Raw genomic sequence first — 23910 nt, forward strand, 5'->3', positions numbered from 1 at the left:
TGCCACCAGCCTGCAACATACTCAGCCTGCCCTACACGCGCGCACTCCCGCGCAAACAGTGTTAAACATCTCGCAACATGCTCCCACATGCTCAGTCTGCCTTACACACACGCACACTGCCCTACTCACGCTTCATGGTGCACACACGTGCGCATGCATGCCCAGCAAGAAACTTTGGTGTAAGTAACAGTGTACACCTTCCATTTCTTGACTTTCCATGACTTATCTAGTGGCACACCTCTTTCCATGATCTGTGCCTGTCATCTGTCATGTTACACTGGCCTCCAATGAACTGCATTTCTTTCTACCATTCCCCCCTGTGATGTAACCTATCTCCTACTCTATTCCTCCCCCTTATGTATCTCTTACACTACTCAGACTGTGCTCATTTGCTATGTGACTGTGAGATTCAGTATCCGAACCCTCATTTACATGAGATTGCCTACTAATGCTTAGTTACATGTCTTAGACTCAGCTTCCCCCCTTAGCAACCACTACACGGTGGCCATGTTGTTTTTGGTCTGCTGGTCCCTGCATTGTCATTCCATGTATTGCATGAAACCCACATTTGTGGGTTTATAACCTTCATTTTCATGTTTTATGCAGCGCAGCCCGTTTGCGCTGGGCTGCGCTGGGTTAAAAAAATTATATTTTTATTATTTTGGCATCGGGTTATATTGCCAATGGCCACATATTTGGCCATTGGCATGCTGCCTGAGTAATATGCGCCCTTTTTTTGGAGCTGACATGGCTCCGTTGTGGGATTTGCAGAAACGTACTCAGTTGTCAACTGAGTACATTTCTGCAGCTAAAACGTCTCTTACACAGACTGGTTTCTGCTTCGTGGATCACTAATATACCTCATTTGCATACCTTTTGGATGCAAGTGAGGTATTTAGCATGTCCACGCCCAGTCCGTGTAAGAGACGTTTTAGCTGGTCTCTTACACAGAGTTTAGGGCTGTTCCTGGATCGTGAGGCTTGCATGGAGTGTTGCACGTCTCTTACACTCCGTGCAAGCCTTCGTGAATCCTGCCCAATGTCTTTGCCTTTTGTAATTACAGATGTCTTTTATTGTTCAATTTCAGCAGAGTAAGGGCTACAACTCAGAGGAGTGTATGGAAATTATTAATGGAGTGTTTCTCCCTGGTCCTCCACTGAAAATTGGCTTTGTTCCAAATCGAACTTTCTCGGTAAACAAATGTTAAATAAAGAAATAAAATAAATACATACATTATCAACAAAATCTATTTAAACTTGACAGCTTTACGAGCATCTTCAATAACATTTCCTAAATGAAATTAAATTACATATAAAGGGTGGTGCCCTTGTTTAACATGTTTTTGAAAAGTAGAATCTGCTTCATCAAAAACCTCAAAACTGAGGTTGGCACTTTTATTATATAACAGTTCATCTATTTTAACCACAAAACACATCTTTCTTTTGTATTTAACATGCTGTTTATAAATAGATATTTATTTTTTAAATATAGAAATAGTGCTTGCAAATTGGTATTTCTCTTTTAAATATAGAACTCATGTTTGAACTGCCTGGTCTGTCTAGTTTTCCCAATACATGATAATAACCCAGAAAGAAGTAAACTTTGTAAACAAAGATATTTCTTACTAGCCCTTCAGTGTTGAATGGGGATGTTTCACTTGCTATTAATGGTATTTAAATGCTGGGCTGTTAACAGTTCTGGTAAGTTTGGCAGAATCAGTGATGCTCTTCTCTTGAGATTAGTGACAGTGCTTGTCAGACTTGTTAGTCTGTATTTGGCTAGGTTTGTGGTATTATTTAATACAAAAATATACATACATGCACACACACACACACACACACATATATATATATATATATATATATATATATATATATATATATATATATATATCTACATATATATATATATATATATATATATATATATATATATATACTAGTACTGTTAGGGCAACTGCTGCCTTGTTGACTGCATCTGTTTGACTAGACAACTGATTGACAGGTGTGTGAGATTGCACAAATGCAGGGGTTGGGAAATTTGCCCTTACTCTGAGTTTGTATGATCTCAGAGTTAGTATATCTAACTATAAGGGACCAACCCCTGAAGTGCAAGTGAGCTGGCCTTTGATCAAAAAATGTTTCATTTCTTAAATGTTTCATTTTATTTTTAAGAAATAAAAATTGCATGCAGGGAAGCTGTTTTTTGGTGAATGTGTACTGATGAGTTGACTTCTATGTTTTTGGCCATATGCTGTAAATGTTCTTTCAACTGACTTTGAGTGCTTTAATAGTGGTTCACCTATATGACATGTATGCATGTGTATATATATATATATATATATATATATATCTATGGTCTACTTCAGATGATCGAACTTTCAAAAGTTTGAATTTCATATGGCTGAGACCACATCAAATAAAAAAGTATAAAAAAAAAAATTGCCTGAACATTTTAAGCACCCTCCACATCCCCTGCCATTTATTTATACCATCTCCGAGATTCCACTACAGTGTGGAAAAGGGAAATCTTCCCGTTCCCCGCTGTATGGAGATCTCCATTATAACCGTTCAAACTTTCAAAAGTTCGATTATATGGTTTCAGCCATATGAAATTCGAACTTTTGAAAGTTCAAACATATGAAGGGGACTCATATATATATATATATATATATATATATATATATATATATATATATATATATGTATATATATATATATATGTATATATATGTATATATATATATATATATATATATATATATATATATATATATATATATATATATATATATATTTACTTTTGTACAGCTCGGGCTATCCCTGCTCCATTTGCCCTCACTACACTTGGGCTCACTCTGCTCCCCTGCCATGCCCCCATTATCACCCACCCCCTCTTTGCCTACATTTATACTTCACTAAACTCCTCCCCTAGATTAAATATCCAATTAACATCTCATACTACTAGCCCACCTTCTCGCATACTATTTTACTAACCCCTCCCCCCAAGTTAGAGTTCACCACAACTCCTGCCTTATTAACCTGGAACCTCCTTTTTTTCCACCCAAAATTTAGAACCATGCAAATAACCTTAAGAGTCTCCATGTTTGCAATAGCTCTCTTAGCATTATTAGGCATTCTAACTCAAGCCACATCACTTATATGCCAGGTGCCTCCTTTTTGCATAAAAACCTTTACTCACCCCCTACTACAACAAACACATGCAGTTAGTTTTTTTTCTAATATAGCATCCTCCTTACTCAACCTTACCAGCACACACTTTGTAAAAATTCAAATCCTAGCCTAAACCACCAAATTAAGCTAATAATGCACACAGTACGTAGGCATACCACTAAATCCAACCACTTCCCTCTTCTCTTTGATATTCTCCAAAAATTATTCAAGTGTGGAGATACTCATCTCAACCCAAGACCTGCTCATCCATAAACCTCCCGTCAATCTCCTTCAACAAAAGAACTACTATTTTTTTACATTAAACACACATAGTATCTGCAAACAATTACCAAATTTCACCTATGGCTTTTACAAGACTCCCCTGATATAATAGCTGTAACTGAAACATGGTTAAAACCTCATATTCTAGATACTGAAATTATTCCCTCAGGATACAATATTTTACGAACTGATAGAACACACAGCAAAGATGGTGGTGTAGCCTTAATCTACTGTAACATTTTAACAATAACCCTTACCCCTAAATTTGTCCCATATTTTCAAAGCATTGAACTAATCATAGCAACCTTACAAATAAATAACTCCAAACAATTAAACACTGCCCCTCTGTATATTCCACCAGGCCAATACATCCCTATATTAGAAGATTTTCTTTACTGGACAACCCAAAACCTAACCAACAAAACTATCATTCTAGGTAATACTAACATTAACTGGATAGATTTTATCTCTGACTCCCCTAGAAATAGCATAAATATGCATGGTTACACACAACTTATCTCTATCCCTACATGAATGCAAAATAATCAACAATGTTCAACCTTAGACTGGATCTTAGTCACAGGCCTCCATAAATATTCTAACACTGGTACCCTCCCTAATATCCTAAGTGAACATTCACCAGTATATAACTATAGAGCCCCCATTCATGATATGAAACTTACAAACCATCCAGAAATCTAGCTAAGTTTAACCAACAAATATTCAATAATATACTAAAATCCATGAACTGGACCCCACTAAAAATATTACCTTTGGAAGAAGCAGTTAGTCACATAATAAAGTCTTCTTCGATATCCTTAACTGCTTTGTCCTCATCTGAATCTACAGGACTATGCTAAAGCATGCCCCTTAGCCACCAAACAACTATTATTTCCAGAGACCAAGCCTGGAAAAAATGGCACAAAAATAAAAATAAAGCCAACAATCTCAACTATAAGCATCTACGGAATACAGCAAAAAAAAAAAAAAAAAAAAATAGTAATCACAGACAAAAAACTTACTTCTCTGAAAAGCTATCCACCCAAGCAAATAACCATAACAAATTCTGCAAATCTGTCTCCTCACTCCTTAACTCATTTACTCCAGTGGAGCACATGAAGTTTGCACTGTAACTTCCAATGGGCAGAGCCTAAGCCTTTTGTCAGAATCAAAATTATGTCCTCACATTTCACACAAATGTTTGTATCTCTGAAACCATAAAGGTGACTAAATAAGTATAAACGGTAAACTCTTCAACACAAACTATTTTTATAGTGGTAGCATTCTTTATGTTCTATGTCTTAAACCAAATTTTATAAGTCACAGTAAACACAGTAACTATTAAATTTGTAATATTTTGTAAGCAACTTACAATATCTCAGCAACCACTCGAGTTACACACATACTGTCAGCAACATTTTATTCATCTAGTTGATAGCTTTTATATGAGGCAAAGGAGTTCTGTCTGTGTTACTTGGTTGTTGAGATATTTAGAAAAAATAAAAATGTATATCTATATAAATTAATATCATAAAAACAGCAGTTTGTATCTATTTACCTGCACTAGACAGAGGTCAAATATCAATGCAGTTGTTTTTGCCATTGCATAAGCTTTAATATGAAATCTTTAAAAACCTTGTACATAGCATGGTTTTGGAATTATTGATACAAATATGAACAGGCAATATTTGAAGCCTGGAGGCGTCAGTAGGATTTGACTGCAGATTCACCTAGAGGCGTCACTCGGATGTAATAAGTTAATCCTGGAATCTTAGAAAACCCATCACCAGCCCCAGACAAAGACCCGCATAAAATAGCTCACATGTTTAGCTCCCACTTCATCAACAGTATTCTAAACCTTATAAATCACTCCCCACCTAATACCTTCTCTGGCCTCACAGACAATCCAAACCCTATAGATGTAGTTCAGGCAAACCTCCATACAAACAACTCACCTCCTACAGGAATCTCAGTAAACAACCCTACAGACTCTTCTTTCTCTCTGCATGCAGTACCCACCTCACTAGTACATAAACATCTTAAAAAACTAAAACCCTGCTCCATATCTGCTGCCAACTTTCCCACAGAATATCTCAGACTTGCCACTGATGCAATAGCCTACCCTGTCAGCATCCTCATTAACAGATCCATGATAGAATCCAGTATTCCGAAACTCTGGAAAAATCCATTATAGCTTCATAACACAAAGGAGGCAAAACCAATGAACTAACCAACTATTGACCCATCTCTATCCTCTCCCCACTATCCAAATTATTGGAGAAAAGTATTCACATGCAACTAATAAAATATCTCACTGAAAACAACCTCCTCGCACTGACACAACATTGTTATCATCTGGCACATAGTACCACCACTGCTCTTCTCTCCTTCACAGGCACTGTGAACAAAGCCTTGGATTCTGGACTGCTAACATCAGTAATTCTATTAGACCTATCAAAGGCTTTCAACAGAGTGTCACATCTCAAGTTACTTCAGCAATTATCAATAGAAAGATGCTCTCAACCCACACTCAAATGATTCTCTACTTAGCCAATAGACTACCTATCTGAATATCTATTTAATAAAACAGGAGTTCCACAAGGGTCTGTTCTTGGGCCTCTCTCCTTTGTAATATTTTCATAAACAATCTGCATACTACCACCTTTCGCACTACAGTGGGGAAAAGGCATATACATTTTATTTGCCCAACAGTACTTATATTCAGTGAAATATGATTCAGTGAAATGAGTTTTCAGTTATTTGAGCTTTCGGCAATTTGTTGTGAGTGTTTTGAAACTCAGTGAAATGAGTTTTCAGTGAATCAAAGTAAACCCATATATACACACACAAATACACATGCACACACACACACACACACACACACACACACACACATATATATATATATATATATATATATATATATACATATTAATATAGTTGTTCCAAATGCTGTATTTGTCAACACTTTTAACTGGAGTGTGACATTTGTTCTGCGCTACCTTGGAGTGTGGATGAGGATGTTTTTATTTATTTGTTTTCACAGTTTTATTAATTATCAGTGAGAGAATGTAGAATATGTAAGGGTTAGTCAGTTCAATGCTGCTTATGAGCTCATAGTTTTGATAGCTATTAAGGGCTTTAGTTTGATAGTCTAACTTTATTTATGAGAAGGGGTTTCAGCCTTGTGGGCAGATGTGTGGGTTTTGTATCTCAGATTGTGTTGTTTTCCAGATATGTTTGTGGTTATGTTTTGCTTTCTTGGCTATGTATGTGAGCATTTTGCAGTAATTATTTTCAGCAGATTAGACATTAGTAATCTTAATGGGGGTGGGGGGGTGATTTTTGTCCTTTGATTTGTTGCTTCCAAGGAAGGAGAGGAGGTGGTCCCCTTCCCTGATTGCCCACCATGTCACATCCATATGTAGGATCAATAAGGTAGTTAAGACTATACGTATCCTTTTAACTGTACTCAAATTTCTTCCAGGGTTGCTGGCTTGCCTGAGTATTCCAAGTAATGAATTGTTTATAGGTTGCTCAAAAGGTGAGTAAAGATGAAAAGGGTGCCCACTAATGCTAGGAGGACTATTGCAAAGAGTTTGTTAGTGGACATTTTGCAAGGAGGACACCCATTATCAAATGATAATTATACTTATCTACGCTTTGGGCTGCCCCATTTTGTTTTGGTTATACTGTGGAGCATTCCACATTATGGAGCTATAAGGGCATAAAGTAACAATTTCCAAGGATAGGGCAACATTCTGGACTTCTAGGTGCAAGACTGATCAACACAAGAAGGGCCTGGTGGTGTTATTGGACAAGTCCTTGTGCCAGCTGCTGTGCCCAGTACAATGGACAGCAAGCATTCATGTGTTGTCCTACTCATTCTCTTTAAAGTAATTGATATATAGGCATCTGAGTGGTGAACTGACTATACCTAATGTATGAAAAAGTATTTTGAAAGGGAATATTAGGAATCAGTTCCTGACTCTCTTTGGTTATTTCTGTCATTCATTTTGCATTGGTAGATTATTCTTGAAAATAGAGTAGCCTGCAAACAAATTAGTGTAGCAACAAAAATGATAAAAATCCAAAAAGCAAAAGAAGCTACACCAAAGCCACAAAATGATACATAGTAGATTTAATGAACAACGCCAGTACAATCAAACATAATGGCACTTTCACAGAACAAATCTGCTTCCTCAGGCATCAACCAAACTCTATTTCAACAGTTTAAATAGAATTAATGAACACTTTAATTAGCATATCAATTAATGTACATTAAAGAATTAATTTGCATTAAAATTACATGTACCTATATTAAAATATTATAAAAATGAGATAAAAACATTCATATAAAATGTATATGTATATAACAAATACCTATAAAAACTCTTACATAAAACGTTTTGCAAATAGCATTTAAAACCATCTATAAAGCATTTTCATTTGACACACTTGTGTAAATGTGTGAGTTCAGGCTTCAAAGAATAAAAGCCATTTAAGCCAGGGAGAAAAAAGCCCTAAAGTAAAGCATCAATTTATTCTCATATCTCTCTGTTATATTTATTATGTCAACTACTCTCAGAGATTCATAGACATTCTCTAGGATACAGAACTTTAAATTATGTGACTCATCTGTTTCTAATATATGATTAAACAAAGCATTTGTCACAATTGTTCTTTTTTTATTTCAGACACGTGACTACAAATTTGATTCTTAATCCTTTGATTAGTTTTGCCAACATAAAACGAAACACATTTCATGCACTTATAGATATCAGATTTTTGGTTTCACAGTTTCCAAAAGCATGAATATTAAACTTAGTTTTTCTCACAGGGTCAGTAAAGTGTGTGTGTGTCAGTAAAAATAGATTTACATAGGGAGCATCAATAACATTTATAGGTTCCTACTTTATTCAGATGACCATAAGTATTGCAAATATGTTGTTCTTTATAGCCTAGTATATTTTTTAAGGTAGCACATCTCCTATTTGTAAATAAAGGTTTTTCTAAGTAAACATCTCATAAATCAGAAACCTGTGACAGAAGTGGCCAGTATATTTTAATTATATCCTTAATAACATTTATGTTCTGGTCATATGTTAAAATATATCTACATTTTGTTTTTTCTTTCCCATGCATATTATTATTATGATGATGATGATTATTATTATTATTATTATTATTATTATTATTATTATTTTGTGTACTCTTGTATTTGTTAGAGAAGACAGAGGGGTATTGGGATTCCCTGTTTTTCAGTACTTTATTATTGATATTCCTGGCCCTTTGTCTAGAATAACCCCATGCCTCAGAATCATTCACATCTGATTCAATTGTTCTTCAAGAATGTAATTTTGTGTATTCAATTTACTGACCCTTGCCATTTGATTTAACATTATGTTATGAAACATGTAGATGATGTGCATACTGTCTCTATATAAATAGGTACATTTCTTCACTTGTTTCTTATATAGCATTGTTTCAAACCTACCAGTTAGATTTTTCATTAAAGTGATATCTAAGAAACCAATAGTTCAATACTGAACATTATTTTTAAACTTTAAAAATGATGTGGTGGTATATAGGTATGTAATGAACTCATTTAATTCAACAAGAGAGCCATCCCATATGAAAAATAGGTCATCAACGAACCTTTTGTAAAAAATTATTTTCTTACTCTACAAGTTCTCATCATTATTCAGTATTGTTTTGTGTTCCCATAACTTCATAACTATGTTGGCTAAGTGTTTGCTATTGGGGTGCCCACGGCTATCCCTGTCACTTGTCTATAGTATTTTTATAGAATAAAAGGACACTATTCTTTAATACCAAATGTAATAGGTCAGATAATAAATTAATTTTAAGATTAGTTAAATTAGGTTAGTCAAGAATGTATTGCCTAAACATTTTGATACCTTCATCATTGGAAATGCAGGTAAACAGAGAGTCTACATCAAGAGTAACTAAATAGAAAGTAAGCAGAGAGTTATTCTGTCACCATTGGTATAAAAATTCAAGAAATTCACTATCTCTAACTATCATAGTGAAGGTGTGAAACACCTGTTCATTTTCCAAGTATTTTAAAATGGGTTCAGTGACCCATCCACATACTGAAACTATGGGATGTAGTGGAGTGTCAACCAAAGATTTATGTATTTTTGGAACTCTATATATTACAGGAGCTATGTTTTTTACTTCAAAGTAGTCAAACAAGTTTTATCTATTCTGTCTTGTTTCAACATGTTAGACAGGGTAAGGGAGACATACTGGATAATGCATCTAACAGAATAGCAATACAGTAGTCACTAGCTTCCAACAATTTGCTCATAGATGCAGTATAACTTTCTATATTCTTCACCACTGTGCCCCAACCATTGTCAGCAGGTTTAATTACAATACTTTTGTTATTATACAAAGTTTGTATAGCTGCATTTTCCTCCATGCTTACACTGTAAAACACTTTCTTTCCTGTTTTAATATGTAAAGCATTGTACAAGTCGTGTTCTACAAGTTTTTCAAATGATGAAATAATATGGTTTGTAGGTGGTATGCAGACATTATTTCTCTTATATATTTACTATGTAATAACTGTCCAGCAGAAGATTGTTGGTGAAAACAAGCTTTTAAATTATGTTTACAGATGAAAAGCTTAAATTCTGTAACAGTATGAGGGATATTCACTGCAGTTGCTGGAACATATGTGAGTCCCTTATTTAAAACCTTTAGCTCACATTCACTTAGTCTATAGTCTGATAAAATAAACACAATGTTAGATTGCACAGTACCTGCTTCTATGTCATTTTGCTCTTTTTCCTCTCCAGTTGACTGTTTGTCCATTTTTTGGGTGGAATAAGGAATGGTTCTTTCAAATGGAATAAAAAATTCTTTGTGTGTAGATTTCTTTCCATTGTGGATTTATTAGAAGCAGCATTGTTCTCATTATCGGTAGCAGAAGTATTATATTCTGGTAATTCCAATGGATCTAAAGCTGAAACTAAAGTGGCATTAACATTACATGAGTGTTTTTATCTCATTTTTATAATATTTTTAATATAGATACATGTAACTTTAATGCAAATTAATTATTTAATGTGCATTAATTGATATGCTAATTAAAGTATTCATTAATTTTATTTAAACTGTTGAATTAGAGTTTGGTATACCTCCCAATCATACTGAATTACTCATTTTTTACTGAGTTTTGAGGTTCAAATAATGGGGTGCCATGATTCCCAAGTAGCACCCCTTAATTTCCAAATTTCCCAGGATTTTATTTTTATTTTTTTTTATTTCCAGCTGTTTTGAGCTGATGTCATCACATGCATGATGACATCAACTCTGTGAAACAGCTGGAATTGAGCTAGCTCATGCATACATTTCCAGCCGTGGAACTTTATGATGCCTGCAACAATGCTGGAGGTATTTGCTGAGCCTGCGATGGAATGGTGGTTTTGTTTCCATTTATGTTGAGCTTGCAAGGGAATGGTGGTTCCATTTATGCTGCCTGTGAGGGAATTGAGACAAAGCTAGAGGTATTTGCCGACAGTTGTAGTGTTTAGTTTATGAGAAGGAAGTGTGAGCCTGCGAGGTAATAGTGGTTTCATTTATGCTGCCTGTGAGGGAATTTTCACAAAGCTAGAGGTATTTGGTGACAGTTGTAGTGTTTAGTTTATGAGAAGAAAGTGTGTGTGTGTGTGTGTGTGTGTGTGTGTGTGTGTGTGTGTGTGTGTGTGTGTGTTTGTGTGTGTGTGTAAAAAATATAATGTTAAAATTAATTTCTCAAAGTGTCTGAGCTTTGTATCTTAGTACAGTTAAAATGGTTTCAGAGACAGCAAATTCAGTAACTGAAAAATATGAATACAAGGTGATATCCAGAAAATTATGTGAAAATTGTTTACAGCCTGCAAATGACTCAAAAAGTTCTTCATAACTAGCTGTTTACCTGCTTTACCATTACTAAATTTATTTTTCTTTCCTTAGAAAGAAGAGATTAACATTGTCCTGTCTTTATCTACATGCAGATATAAACTTTGCTGCAACAGTAAGAGTGAGTATTTATGCATAGAATAAATGAAATTAGTTACTTTGGTTGCAAGGATATTAATAAAGAGATATGTATTTTCCAAAATTAACTATTAAAAAAGTATCTGTAATTGAGGGTTTTCTGATAGACTGAAAAGCTTATATGATTGCTTTTTATATAACTGTAAAGTATGTGACTTAACAAAGTTTTTTTAGGTGAATGTTTATGGTCATTTACTTTGATATTAATGAAACTGGTTGTTGCCAAATTAACAATATAGAGTTCTATAATTTTAATTTAGGTACAGATAACAAGAGCCTAAAGTCCCTACCCACCATTACTTCCAGATTTATGTCACATATTTTTGTTCTGCTCCTCATAAAATCTGTGCTTTTGTGACAAATCAGAAATGGATTAAATTCACTAAATAATGATATGCATTTGAATTTCAGACTTCATATTCTTCAGAAAATAAACGGTAGCACAAAAACTTTTATTCTAGCAATGTTCTAACTTTATATGATCAGTATTTTAAATGTATCCCTATTTTTGGGCCTGTATCCCCCCAGTATTTGCTTTATCCATTTTTTTTGTGCTAAGAGATTGAGAGCTATAGTGAGAAGTGATAACTGAATTCACTAAATGATAGCCATTTAAGTTTCTGTCTTCCCAGCTTTCAGGGGATTACTGATTTGGCATTGTGGTATGTTGCTCTGACTGTAGTGCACAGGGTCCTGGATTCAAGACTTGGCAGTGCAATGTGTGGTGGTAACATAGCATTTTATTCTAGCAACTAGCCAAAATTATACAAGCAATGTTTAAAATGTGTCCCTGTTTTTTGGGCTTTTGTCCCCCCCCCCACCAAGAATTTTGGCTTTTTCCAGATTTCTTGTGCTGCAAAGTTGAGAGATACAGTTGAGTGTTGACTGGATTTTATAAGCAGCTGAGAGCTTCAGGGGAAGAGAAGTTTAGTGCTGCTCATGTTAAGTCTGCTTGCGTTGTTAGCATAACAGGTTAAATGCTTGCTTTTGATACAGAAGGCTGTAGGTTCTACTCCCACAGTATGTCGACATATTGTTGATACTGTACTGTGTTGGTGAACCTTTAAAGGGGGTGGGTGTAACAAGTCAAGGGTGTAGCTACAGATACAACATACGTGAGAAAACATCATGCAGAAGGGCATTTGGACCTCAGTGGAAAGAGCAAAAAATATCATTAACCCAAATTCAAAAACAGAAAATCAGAATTATTATGTTCAGTGCTGCATTATAAGAAAAATATTTTTAAACAAGTACAGTACATTTACCAGCATTCAAGATAAAACACATATTTTTCTACTGCAGACAGTGGAGAAGCAAGAGTGGCCAGTTAACAGCACCTGGATTACAATGATAGTTTTAATGCTTCAGGATGAATGTAGGAGATGGTCTGTCGGTACTTGGACTAAAAATTGGAAGTCTTAAAACATGAAGTTTGCCTAGTTTATTTTGTTGTGCATTTACAGCTTTTGAGTTGGTCTGATAGCACAAATCAGAGTAAGTCAAGCAAAAAAAACTGAAATGGAAAATAAGTTTTAGAAGCTGTGCAAGATGCCCATGGCTTACACTACTATCATTCTATTTATGCATATGCAATGTGCGTGTGTAAGTAGACTTTTATGATGGAAATGTTTTGAATTGGGCAGTTTTATCATTATTGGTTCATGCATTTTGTTTTGTTGCCTACTGGAAAAATGTTCAAACAATAAATTTAAGATGTGCTCTAAGTCTAACAAGTGTGCTGCATTATACAAGGAATATAATGTAAGTCACAAAGGAAGCGGAGTACAGCAGAAGTAAGAACAAAACTCAAAATTTAATTCCAAGAATGTGCACTTATAACATACGGATGAGTGCTTTCACCATTACAGCTTCTTCAGATCCTTGTATAAAAGTCACAGTAGACCTCCCCTTATATAAGCAGCTCAATTAATCAATTAAAACAATTTAAACAATTAAAAGCAATGCTGGAGAATTTAAAGAACTCTCCCATATATAAACATGTTAATGTAAAGTAAGACAAAAATATATAAAACTTGCATAGTGACCTAAAAACATATAAATAAACATTCTGATAAGTTAATATTGATAAAATACATAATCAACAACATATACAAATAAATGATAGTTCATTTTATGTGCCTGCGTTGTCTCAGCTTAGGTTTTGTAGAAGCTCTATCATTCAACCCATGCCCCCTATCAGCTTTCAAATGAATGATCCAGTCAGTCTCCTTAGATTCAGTAAGATTCATAGTATTACCACCCCTCTTATTCACAACAATTATCTCTAGGACCCGGAACAAGAAAGTATGATCATTGTCATTGGTGGTTATATGTTTTGCTAAGGCATTGTATAACGTGCCCTTTCTCATGTGGTAAATATGCTCTCTCATTCTATCCCTTAACGCTCGGTTAGTTTTACCAACATAGAAACTCGGGCATGCCTGACAAGTAACTAAATACACCACATTAGGTGTCATACAATCTGCATCTTCCTTGATGGAGAAAATGGTGTGTAAATCTGGGTGTATAAACACCTCACTGCTATCAATAAATGAACAGAAGTTGCAGTGACCACAGGGTTTAGTGTGACCAGTGTTCTTCATAATCCTATCATGTCTGGGGTGACAAAGCAATCGCTTTAGGTTGCTCTTATTCTGAAATCGGAAACTCGGTGTCTCCCCCACAATGCGTTTCGAGTCATCGTCAACCAGGAGAATATCCCAATGTTTACTAATAATTTCCTTTAACTGATATTGATCAGAAGTATACAGAGTAGAAAATTTAATAGATCTATTTAACATATGATCTCCAACAGTTTGATCTTGGACCCTTGGTCCAAAGTATGGTGCACCTGAAGTGATGCGTGACATGTATGCTTCCTCCATGTATGGTATAATCTCATTATCCTTGTATCCCCGGGTCAGTAATCTATTTCTCAGATTGTCTAATTCTGAGATAAATCCCTGTTCAGTGGGGTTCAATCTTGAGGCTCTAATGGTCTGTCCTTTCATTATATTCTTAAAAACAAATTGTGGGTGCATACTAGACCTTAATAACAAGGAATTGCAGTAACATGCCTTGCAATAGACCCCCGTATTTATCATATCATCTGTTAATCTCTCAATATATAGGTCTAAAAAATCAATTCTATGTGTGGAATAGTTCATGGTAAAAGTAAGGAATGTAGTTAAATCATTCATAATGGATAGCATTGATTGCAGCTGTTCTGATGTTCCATTCCAAAGAACAAAAAGGTCATCAACAAACCTTCTATAGAACACCACATGTTCACAGAAAAGTGCATTCTTAAATAAAACATGTTCCTCCCAATATGCAAGGAACATGTTGGCATAGCTATTTGCACATGGAGTCCAATACAAGGAATATAATTTAATATAGTCAGGAAGGTGTATCAAAGAGCACATGTATGTTTTTTGTTTTGTGTGCAAGGGGCCTATGATTTGAAAACAGCCCAAAGGTAATCTTTATCCAGATGCATTTTCTTTGGATATGGTGTGGGTTTCAATGCTGTTTCAATGAATGTGAGCTTCAAAGGCAGAGAAGTTTTAATGCTAAGTCTATTTTCATTGTGAGACAGTATTGCTTTGTTTATCAGATGTCTATTAGTGTTTGTGCATTGTGCTATAACATGTAAAAATAAAATCCAAATAATCATTGTAGCAGTAAAGCAGTATGCACATTAGTGTTTATGGTAAATGGGGTAAAATAGCCAGGTAATGAGACAATGGAATGGCTGCAGGGGGACTCTGGTGCCATATTTTGGTTGTCCATTCTTCAGTTTGCATTTAAAAGTTGGTATCCCACAATTCCACTGGAGTGGGTGGGGTTGCATAATTATGTTTGCAAATTTTATGTTAATCATCGTACAGATTAGTGACTATTTTTCATGGGCCTTGTCCAGATTTTTGATGTTTCCAGGTTGAGTGGTATGGAGTTTGGTCGACGCCTGAGGAAGCAGATTTGTTCTGTGAAAATAATAATACGTTCGTATGTACTAGTATTGTTCATTAAATCTATTAAGTATCATTTTGTGGCTTTGGTGTAGCTTCATTTGCTGTTTGCACTGGCAGATTATCAGATCTCACAAAGGAAGGGCAGTGAATTATGGTTATTAAAATAATAAGGTGCAGGCCATTATCAGACTTTTTCAGCTACAGCACATTGCTATTGTTCTAAATTTGTAGGGTTATTGTTTGTTTGGCCTCTTCTCAGGTGTAACCTGTATAGTTATCACAGGGTATTATTTCATCCTCAAGCAGTTTCCAGAGTAATAGCGCATTCATATAGCATGAATTTTGGCTTTAATCTACCTGATGACAAGATTCTGTGGAGGAACTTTCCTGGCTTGCTGCTGAGGTATCTTATCCGATTGTTGGATTTGGATTTGCAGCAGATTGGGCACCCTAACATTTTGCTTATTCAACTTAAAGGTAATTACCAGGTCTTGTTGAAGAGCATTTTTTGGGCAATATTTTTGTCAGCTATTTGATCAAGACAGTCATCCCTGACCCTGGTAGTTTGGTCAGTAATCTTTGCAAGACTTTTTGGATCAAGCCCTGTCGCCACCAGCTCTAGAGACATCTGGCAGGTTCATCAATCATAGTATTATCAGGTCAGCCCTTTAAATAGGTATCTGTAAACTTAAGCATTGGGAATTTATCAACAAAGATCCACTTTGGCTTTCTGCTAATGGAATGCATTTGTCTGAAACTGGTTGGGTCATCTTTATTCTAAACCTATTGTTTGTTCAAGAAATATTATTGTAAAAAACTGCAGTCAGAGTTTCAGTCCTATAATATTTTGAACATCTTGTCTGGTGATTTTTCTCATTTTGCCCATAATTGTCTCATTCATTGGCAGTATATGTTTAGGAATCATATGGACATTGTGTGGGATAGGCATTCATTACCAGGGCATTAGCCCTGAATTACAGACATGTATCACAAGTCATATTTTAGCCAGGCTACTAACGTATTAATGTCTTAAGGATCACTGTAGAACAGTATCTTGTGGTCCATTGTTTGTTGTCAGTAACACCTCAGGTACAGCCTGCCACAGTGTAAAGGGAAGTGGAAGGCTAGTAAAGGGTGATAAGGCTGGTGAGCAGTCTGGAAGGCAGTCAAAGAGTAAACTTCCCCTTTTATTTCTTGGTTGGTTTCCAGGGCCAGCTGACCATTATGTGGAAAGGTTTAGTGAGTACTATATTATGCTGACCAGTAATACTGGTCTGTCATGCCACTGGGTACTATGTTTGAATAAGCCAGTTGGTGGGGAGGTAGGACATACCACCTGGCACTGAGCTGTCCTGTTTGTGGTAGTTAATTAATTGTTTTGGAAATGGAGATGACAAAAAGTTTTAACATGTTTCAGTATTTTAGTGACAAGTCAAAATTTGTTATGTTTGTAAAAAGATTTGGTCAGACTGTGTTTCTGTATAAAGCATTTTATCTGTGGAACTGACTTGAGGCAAGCAAACTTTGTAAGTGAAGATATTTGCAATGAGCTCATGAATGTCATGGGGTCTGTGTTCCTTGTTGTTATGGGTGTTTAACCCTTGGTCTGGTAGCAGTCCTAGTCTCTTCTGCAGAAGTGGCATTGCTCCCCCTACCCCTTACTCTTGTTTTAGAGTGGGGATGGTTTTAGGGCAATCTTCCCACCTTTTAATCCCCCATGGTTTCCAGGGCCTGTTGGAAGTAATATGGGAAGGTTTATCGATTAGTACACTATGCTGCACAATAATTGCAGTCTGGCATACCACTGGTCCCTATGTTTAAATGAGCCTGTGGAGGTGGAGCAATGGAAGGGCATATCACCTAAGCCTCATCTGTCTTGTTGGTGGAAATTAAAGTAATTGGTTTAGTCCTGGTGATGAAAGAAATTTTCAGTATATTGGTCACAAGTTATAATTTGTTATGGTTATAATAACATTTTGTCACACTGGCTTAATTTGTAAAGTATGTTATTTGCGTGAGTGAGCATGGGACAAATTGATTTTCCCACTAAGGTGTTAAACCAGTCTCTAAGTCCTATACTAATATCACCGATTTTCCCTTGATTTGGGATCGTTCCTCCTTTCATTTATGTAGCTATGCATCCTTTTTTCTGTATTGTATATATCAGGGGTGTACAACCACATCACTATTGCTGACACTTGCAGCTTGACCAACTTTTGAATTGTGATAAACTGCGAACCCAAAGAGAAAAGTGTCTTGTTCAAAGACTCACACTTTATTTTAATATTTGGATGTGACTTCTTGCAGTATTACATAGTGTTAAGGATTTATTGAGAACAGCATTTTACAAATATTGTCGATATATACAATAAATACATACACACACACACATACACACACATATATATATATATATATATATATATATATATATATATATATATATATGTCTCTGTATGCAAATTCAAGTATCATTACATTACCCCCCCAGCGCACATACACACACAGTTTTTAGATAACCTGCTTGCCTGGTACTAGAACATCTTGCAAGGTGAAAAGATGACAATTCATGATTTTTGGCACTCTGCTCTAAAACCTGCCTCCCATTGGCATATATCTTTACAGCTGTACTTCACAACTAATCTCAGCACTGCCAACCTTCCTGCATGATATTTGTTGTAGATTATTATTTATATCTTCATAAGTACTGTAAACTAGAGCACATCTGTTGCATGGTATTGCTAATCATAATTTTATATTGTTTGCTTTTGATTTGATTATATCTCTTCCTTGTTACATGAGAAGATATGACAGTGTAAATGTAATGTTCAACAGTAAATCAGAAAAAAAAATAATGATCATCAGTACTGGCTCTCAACAGTAGTTTTCTCTTGTATTTCAGTTTCTACAGTGGGCTAGTGATAAAAAATGCATTGGGTCCATGTTAGAAGATTGAACATAGCTTCACTGAGTACTCTGTAGGTCACAAATGCTGTGACTGGTAGGGCTTTCAGAAATATTTTTTTCCAAGAAATGTGTAAGTCCTCACACAGACCCCATGGAATGCATTAACCCTACACACCAAACTAACTTACTGTAATCATCAGTGCACCTTAGTAAAAAGACAAACTCTAACAGCGAAAGCAATACCTGATGAAGGCAGGCTTTGCCAAAGTGCTGTGTTATGAGCACTTGCTTCAGATATGCTGTTGGTTACAAAATCTAATTTATTTTCCTGTTCTTTTTTGCAAGCTAATTTACTATCTGTCCTGAGATGTTAAAGTGAAGTACCATCTGCTTGAGTTGGTTGTATCCAGAGGATATAAAAGATCCACTTGTACCTATCAAAAAAGTAGGAGTTCTTTATTAAAAGCCATAAAATACATCATGTATAAATTATTTACAATTGTTTACAATTATGTACACCTTTAACTTCCTAATCACTTTTCAATTTCACTTTATATATATTTTCCAGGATTTAATAAAATCCTTGTAGGCACAGTGTAGAGCCTACACAGAATGCTACCATGTCTGTGTACATGGTTCTCCCTCTGCAGTGCCCCATGCATAATAATGATGGTGCATTGCCAAGGAACATGGTTATTGAATCAGTGTAGGTAGTGATATAATGATAACTATATCAGCAGAGGAGTAAGAGACTCCTTGCACTGTGGTAGTATTTTATTATTATTTATTTTTTTTTTTAAAAAAAGCATGTTTGCGTGGCACAGTGCAGAGTGCAACAATGCTAAGCAGTGCCCAGACAACCTCCAGACATCTAAAAATAGAAACCAGATGTATTTAATTATTTATTTAAATGTATGTTTAAGTGTATTTGAGCATTTTTGCATGGCGCAGTGCTCAGCACTACTTATAGGTAGCTCTGTGTTATATGTAAAGGTACACCTGATGGCTGAATATCCACCTAGCTCAATGAGTAGAGTCACAGCTCCATGTATAGTAGGTCCAGTGATTGAATACATCAAAAACAAAAATGTATTTAATTTTAAAATACACATTTTGCAGAACAATTTAAAATATAGCTCCGCTGCACTCTGCTATGCTCTGCTGAGACCTGCAAAGACCTGCTAAGCACTGCATAAACTTTATAACGGCTGCCAATGTTTATACCCTGCTTGGCACTGTTTGGTTGGTTTGCTTGCTGCTAAGCTCCACTAAGACACTCATTCTGCCTGTTTCTGCATATCTAAGCCCAGCCATGCTGGATGCACTGAGCTAAGCGATGTGACGCTTCTTTGAATGTTGCCCAATGATGTATAAGGGTGGAAAAACAGCCTATATTAAGCTCAATATGTGGGAATACAGCAGAATCCATTGGAGTGCTGTCTCTGAAGGGTGCTATGGCTGGTGCTGGTGAAGGTGTGCACTTTCAGGTGCAGTGTTGGGGCATTCTGGAGTCCAGGGTTATGGTTGAACTCCTAGTTAAAAACCATGATGACTGGCTGCTACAGGAAAGTTTCCAGGGCTCAGAGTGCAAGGTGCAGGCCTGGGACCAGCTGGCAAGAGAACTCACCAGTGTTACTGGTATTCTCTGCACAGGTGAGCAGTGTTTTCACCACCATGATGACCTGAAATGGAGAAAGGGGGGATCTCTTGGACACCTGGGTTGGAGAAGCTCGAGCAGGGACTGCCCCACATGTATGTAGGTAATCTTACATCTGTTTCACCAATATCTAATCTGAATGTCTACAAAACTGGTATGGATGATGGTGTGCTTCTCCCTAATAGCTGTAGAGGAGAGGGCTCACGATGTTGAGTCGCACACCAGTTGCCTGGCCAAGTTGCGCTGTGAGTGTGGTCAGTACAGATGTATAATACTAACTGTAGTGAAATATGCAAGAAAAGGTAAAGCATTAACTGCATGACAGTATATTCAATAAAGTCTATAGTGCAATAAATGTGGAACTAGAGCTGTTTTGAAGGAAATGAATAATGCCAACTCTTGTGTAGTAAAATATGAAACAATACTGGGAACTGAATTAAAGTATATACAATAAAGTCTGTAGTACAATAATTGTAGAATTAGAGCTGTTTTGAAAGAAAAAAGTAATGCCAACTGTTCTGCAATAAAACATGAATCCATATCAATAACACCATGGAAAATGGTGTACATCAGGATTGTCTTGTTGTAACCACTACAGTAGAGCTGTATGCATTCAGGCTGTACGGTAAGGTGGAGCTGTCAAGTATAACACTGTAATATGTGTAGAATGCAAATCTAATGGCTGCCAATTGTATAGTTTAACACATATAGTACTGCTCAAGGTTGTCGCTAGGCCAGTGTTGTTCACATAATGCTCTGTCATCCACAAACATCAGGTAAGCAAGGTATATGGGAGAGGTAGCCCACTCCATGATCTGATATTGTTTGTTGCCTTCACAGGTATTTCAACCCACTAACAATAAAGTGTGTACTCCAGCATTGTTAGACTGATATATAACATACCTACTATCTGCATTATTCTTTTGTGTCATGCATGTGTGTTCTACTGTCACTGCAGTCTAGTATAACACCATAGTAGTAGTACTGCCAGGTCATATTTTGTTTCCAGATAAGCTCTAGACAGATACCAGTCAGTCAGCAAATAGCAGTGGCTCAGTAGCTCAGTTTGTTAAGGCTTTGTATGTTGTACATTTTGACACAAACAGACCAGGGTTTGAATCCAGTGATAGGTAGCACTAAATATTACAGTAGCAGTCATGTAATGCTCACAAAGTATCTCTTCACAGGAACTGCAGGTAAATGGGTGAGGTAGCCCATATTATGAGTAGAGAAATGTGTATGTTTAGATTTCTCAGACTGTTAAAATCATTAACAAGCATATAAAAACTGAGCAATGTGCAGTCAGAAATAACACGTGTAATCCTGGTATGGCTGTATGGCTGGACTGTCTGTTAAAAGTTGTTGCAGTCGCAGTCACTGTTGTTGGGTTCTATTCATATGCCTGCCAACCAAGGCATGACTGCTGTTTAGTGTTTACTGTACACATACAGGTCTTTCAAGTGTCATGATTTCAGATTATGTAATTAATAGTGCATAATCCACCTATCAGAATACCATGGCAATGAGTACCTAGATTACACAGTATCACCATTTCAGCCCACAGAACACCTTGGTAGTTATATAGGTCCACATGATGTGCAAGTGTTCTGTGTAGTTGCTTATCTGCAGTTGTTACTCTTTGGCCCATAGTGTCCCATGGATGTAGCTTGATAGGCATGTATGTGCTACATCAGCTACAGGAGATGTGTACTCACTGTAAACATAAAGAAAATACAGACCCATAGGGTAACTAGTAGTATTGTTGTCAAGGAAGTAAGCATCAGTGTTACTAATGGACTGATTTCCTCTCTCTACCCACCCTTATCTTCATGTATTTATTACTGTTATTCATTAGTTATGGTTTACTATTAACATATATTATTACATCAACTGTTTTTTGGGGCATGTGTTATTGTTATGTATTATAATGGATGCATATTAACATATCTTGTTAAATTACCTATTTTGTTGGCCTTATGCTGTAACTGTTACTGGCATGCTGTTATACTGACTGCTCTGTTATTGATTGTTTTGTTTCACATAATTTGCATTGATATGTAATTGTGTTATTTCCAATATTCTGCCATGCTGTTATTACTAACAATGTTTTGTTAATAACTAACCTATAACTATTGCTATACCTCCATTACCACAGCACATCGGGGTAGGCTGGATCCTGGTGATCCATGTACCTTTCCTCAATTGGCTATAGCACTGGCTCCTAGCACATCTGGGACACAGGCCAGTGGTGCCCCCTGCACTGCCCCTGAACCACTTGCGGTGTCGGGTGGAACTGCCTCAGGGGATGGGGCTCGGATCCCCTGGGAGCAGTGATGGAGGGGCTGCAGTCACCTAGGATAAACTGCCTGTCATGGTGTGCAAGATTGTTCATCAGAGCTATGAATGCCGCCTGAGCTATATTGAGAGCATACTGGCTGAACTGGTGGTTAGGCTTGCCCTGGCACCCAGCCTCCAATACAGCTAACCTCATTGCAGAAAAGGAGCAGTGTCAACTGTCCCTTGTGTGGGAACGTGAGTCATACTGCTGCAGTCTGGATGCATGTGTGACTTGGTTCCATAACACCCTCCCCATCCAAGGTGTTTACTCCCTCATGTGTTACACTTCACCCTCATCTGGTGTCTTGTCTGTCTGCAAACGCATCCTCTCCCACTCAACTTACCTTCCCCTTGTACCTATATTGCTTCCACTACATTCCACTCTCACCTTAAAAAAGAAAATGGGCACCTGTCCCAAAAAAAAAAAAAAAATGTCACCACATACATAGCTCTCCGTATCGCACATGTGTCAACTGGAGACCAGTAATCTGGTCTAATTGGCTTGACAACACAGTTATGTTGTCCTCACCCTTCTCCCTGGGGTTTAAGAGTCCAAATTAATTTGCAAAGTCTGTCAAAATGCTCAGCTGTTGCTGTACAAGATATGGATAGCTATGGGTCTTTCCTAAACCCTTCCTGCACATCCCTAACTGCCTTTCACTATGTTTTCCCCCTGTTTGACCCTATTTCACCACTTTCCTATCACCCCCTTTTTCTTTTCTTTATATTTTTTTAGCATGGGTTTGCACGGAGCTAAGCTTAGCTATGCTTAAATTAACATTAATGATTGTGTTTATTACATTATCTGACACATGTACAAAATTAACACCTCTGCCAAGTTTTTAACCCAAGCCTCTCTCACCTACAGCCCACCAGATTAGCCCACCAGGCCACACAAGTGTGCTGTAAAGTAGGTGTTTCCAGCAAAACATACTGATTTCCACTTACAGTCATTAGGCATGTAACTGAAATAAAAACTAATGAGGAAAATGGGAGTGTACCTTGGACTCTGGTACAATAATACACCAGTAGATAACCAAAGACATAATAATGGATGTAAGTGAGGCCTGTGATAGCGGGTAAATGTGCCCTTTTATCAGTAACTTGAGGAAAAACACCTGGTAAGGCAGCAATGGCAAAGTACATGTACAGCTGGGACCCTGGTGCATAAATACAGCCATATAAAGCCATGCACACACTGATGGATGCAAAAATGTGTCTCACAGCCTGTATATGTGCACATATATCTTGCAAATACACATGCCTTGGCAGTGACTTAGTGGCACAGTCTGCTAAATGCCTTGCATGCAGTACATTTCACCACACACATTCCTGGGTTCAAATCCAGTTTTGTCTATCAGCTCAGTTACATTACTGTAAAGACAGCAAGTAATGACTGAGGCATGCAATCCTAATCAACACAAGTTACTGCTAGTTAATGAACTGCTACCACTTTTGCAAGTCAGAGGACTGCAGGAAAGGACACCTTACACATATCTGCATAGTCTAA

Source organism: Protopterus annectens, chromosome 8.part0 (genome assembly GCF_019279795.1).
Source record: "Protopterus annectens isolate FY-2018-M chromosome 8.part0, PAN1.0, whole genome shotgun sequence".
Classification (NCBI taxonomy): Eukaryota; Metazoa; Chordata; order Ceratodontiformes; family Protopteridae; genus Protopterus; species Protopterus annectens.